Genomic DNA, 4,146 nt, shown 5'->3' on the forward strand with positions numbered 1-4,146 from the left:
GTCGTTGGCCGGGTTCAAGACCATAGCCGCTTTCAGAAGGAATAAGAACCTCAAGGACCTTCTGGTGCACTCTTCCCTGGGCGGAAAAGGAAAAGAAAAGGGCTTTAAGCATGCAGGACTTTTTAAATACACCAAATTCATAGAGAATATACATACCCAGCTGGGGGTCCCAGTCCTGCAGGCTTTCACGCCACACTCCAAGAATGTAGTATATTGTATAAAATGCCAGGTTTGTGCCAAATTATATATTGGCCAAACTAAAAACAGCTTACTGACGAGGCTGAAACAACATCTATATTCACTGAGGAGAAATAAAAAACACACTTACCTGTACGATCATTTCCGACATCACGGGGGAGAAAATCTGGGGATGATGGGGCTGGAGTCGTCCACGGGCTGGTCTGACGGTCAGCGACTGGCGACAGAAAGGAAATGGATTAGGACACTGAAAACAGTGCATCCACACGGCCTGAACCAGACCATCTAAAAAGGAAAAATCACCGGATTAGGAAGAATCATGTTGCATGTGTGCATGTGGACGTATGTGGACATGTATGGACATGTATGTGTGGGTATGTGTGCATGGATACATGTAAACAAATGATAACAAAAAACGTATGTGTGTGTGGGTGTACGTATGTGTATGTGTATGCGTATGTATATATATATACATATATATGTATGTGTGTGTGTATGTATGTGTGTATATATGTGTGCATGTGTGTATGTATGGATGTATGTATGGATGAACACACTTACCTGTACCGACACTCCTGCCATCGTGGGAGGGAGGACCTGGGGAATATGGGGCTGGAGCCATCCACTGGCTGGTCCGATGGTCAGCGTCTTGGAACCAGATCACCCCTAAATGAGGACACAAAGGGAGAACCAAAATTAAGACAAAGGCTGGATTGTGAGCCCGTGCCTTCCAGCTGCCGAAAGGCAGTGGGAACCCTTTTTTTCCCCTACACCTAACCCTAACCCTAACCCTAACCCTAACCCTAACCCTAACCCTAACCCTAACCCTAACCCTAACCCTAACCCTAACCCTAGCCTGTCTATACCACCTCACCCTGACCCCCACCCTGACCCCGACCCTGACCACAACCTGCCTGGGGTGACCGGCCCTAAACTCAACCCCCCTGACCCCGACCCTGACCACAATCTGCCTGGGGTGGCCGGCCCTAAACTCAACCCCCCTCCGGGGCCCCTGGGGACTGTATCACCATCACAACCACCAGGGGTTGATATTATGCATCCCAAGGTTGATCTGGGTGCCCCGGGGGTGGACCTGACCGGCGGGTCAGAGCGGGTTACTTACCTGGAATACGGGGGGGCCTCCGGGGCGGTGGGCACGAACCTTGGGTCGGCACAATGGCTCCATGGCAACACAGTAATGGAGAGGATGGACATAGCCTCCTCCTCTCCGCCTGATAGGACGGAGCAACCAGGTGGGGAGCCTTTGGCGGTCGAAAGCCCCCTGTCGGACCCGGGTGGTCCACGGCCTGCCCCTCAGGGCCTCACCCCCCTACAGGGGCCGAGTGGACAGGGGCCGATCAAGCACCCGGACTCCTACCAGAAAATCCACACCTGGTGCTTGAAGCCGCGGAAACCAGTCTTGGTGCTGGGGGACTCAAACCTTTCCAGGATCCCTCAGTTCCAGTACCCTGCAGTCCAGGTGGACAGCTTCCCCGGGGCCCAAATACACCACCTCAAGGGGGTCCTGGGGAAGCTGGATCCTAATCCGTCCGTCCAGAGGGTCCTCCTGGCAGTAGGCCTCAACAACTGCTTGAGAAATAACATGCTGTCCACCGTCACCAAACAATTCCAACAGTTGGTGGCGGGGGTAAGGAGGGCCTTCCCACGGGCGGAGGTATTGGTCCCCCTCATCCCGTTCTCCCATCTCCTCCCACACAATATACAGGTACTCATTGTTCAAACAAACTTGTTTTTTCATAGAACATATAAGGTACTGGAGGGGATGGAGGAGCATTTGTTTGAGGTCCAGGCGGCGGACAATACACAGTGGACGGAAAACACGGCCTCGGCCATGTTCAGGAGCTGGATGGGTCAACTAAATTTGGATGGAAAATAACAAATTTTGACATGAGGATTGGGAAGGCAAAAAAGAATAGACAAGGATTGAAGCGACTAACTGCAAAAAAGGAAATAGAAACAGAATTATATGGAGAAGCAACGGGTTTTAAGAAAAGTAGCTTGTGAGCCTCTGAAATTTTTTTAAAAAAGAATCTCCCCCTGTGCCAGTGCACTCGTGGCCCTCTTCGGAGGGCCACGCCCCTCACCAAACCTAACCCAGCCAGTGCCTGGGGGAGCTATCAAACCAGCCGGTGCCACAAGTTTTACTTACCTTTCCTTCAAGGAACTCCCCAAGAAAATACAAATGCTAATTGCACTTACCTTTCTGTTTCAAATCAGCCAAATCCTTTACTTGAGACCAAAGGGAGAGCGGGTATTTTAAACCAGGAATTCCAAGTGGAACCCTGTTTAGAAATCACACCCCTAAGGGAAACAAACAGTGAAAAACACTCTAAGATCAACTAAATATTCCGCGTACCTGAGATTAAAGGGGAGAGCTGGGAAGCCCAAACAGAGGATTGTTCAAAAGCCACACCCTATTGAAGAAATAACAGGTGGAAACATTTCAAGATCCATGGGCAAATTGTATTTATTACGTTCCTTTATTTCCTTTCCCCGCTTAAAATGCCTTTAAAGTTATTTTTGAGTTTCATTCCATTCGGATTCTGAAGTTCTCTGACCCTTCGACCTTTGACCCCTGAAGGAGATTTTGCTTTGGTATCCTGGGAACCTATTTGGATATCCCGGTTTATTCATTTCAAACAGTTCCCCCCCCCCCCCCCCCCCCTTCCTTTCTTAAAAAAGGTATTGAAGTTTATTTTAAGTATTCATTTTTTATTCCTTAAATTTTTATTTTTTTGTTTACACCTTTCCCCCCCCCCCCCCCCTTTTTTTAAAAAAAGCCCCGGCTTTCAGACCATCATCTTGCTTAAAAGGAGGGGTCCATGTGAAACTTTTCTTAAGTGTGTACACAGACGCAGGACCACCATCAGCCTTGATTGCCCTCTTAATTAGAGGGGATCATCGTCAGGTGTGATGATTGAACACAGGAGGGCTCGTTAAATCCACCAATCGGTGGCCTTTCCATAGCTACTCCCCTCCCTCCCTCCCTTTATATGTTGTGTCTTGTTAGTCAGTTCACCTTAGTCCTCTGAAGAAGCCACAGCGTGGCGAAACGTCAGGAGCACAACATTGCGTCCATCTTTTGCACTTAGGAGCTCCTTTTGCTCCCACAAATGCACTTACCCAATTAAGGGTTTTTATTGACCTTTTGCTGATTTTTTAACCCCCGATTTTTCTCAAAATCCATTTTTAAACAATTATTTGACTCTTTCCTGTGAAGGATTGCACACAAGTTTTTTATATAAAAAAATAGAAAACGCACTAAAGCACTTTATTAGATCTTCGGATCTTTTTAAACCAAGACCTACATGCTCAAGACGGTGGCCATCTTAAAAAATGTGTGTGTGTGTGTGTGTACGTGTGCGAGCGTGTGGTTGCTGTGTAAAAAGGTTTATAGTTTGACCAGTTTTAAGTGTTTTTAAACACCCTAAAAGCATGTTTCATTCAAAAAAATAAAAAATTGGCCACCTCATGAACATAAGCATTTCTTGAAAATTAGAAACTTTGACACAGGTCCTTGGAGATGTGCTGAGAGACCTGCAATCCCGAAAAAGAAGGTGTTTTTTTAACCAAAAAACACCTCTACAATATACAGAAAAGAGCAATTTGAAAAAATTCAGCAAAAATTTCCTTTATGTTATCTGTTGTTTGTCCAGACAGTGTTTTTCTAGACCCCAGAATAAACACCATTTCAGCTACTCTAACAATTTTTTATACTTACCTCCAATACACTACCTATCTCCTATATAATACTTACCTTCTACATACAACTTACCTTACATATACTTACCTTGTATACTGACTTGACTGTCCATCGAACCAGTAGCAGGGTACTGTAGGGGGTGGGAAGATGAGCCAGGGATACAATAGACGACCGTCCTCCCGCTATCGGTCCGAGGGACAATTTAGAAGGGATGAGGAGACCCG

The sequence above is a fragment of the Clinocottus analis genome, unplaced genomic scaffold, assembly GCF_023055335.1.
Source record: "Clinocottus analis isolate CAN_PGR_092001 unplaced genomic scaffold, fCliAna1.0.p SCAF_349, whole genome shotgun sequence".
Taxonomy (NCBI): Eukaryota; Metazoa; Chordata; class Actinopteri; order Perciformes; family Cottidae; genus Clinocottus; species Clinocottus analis.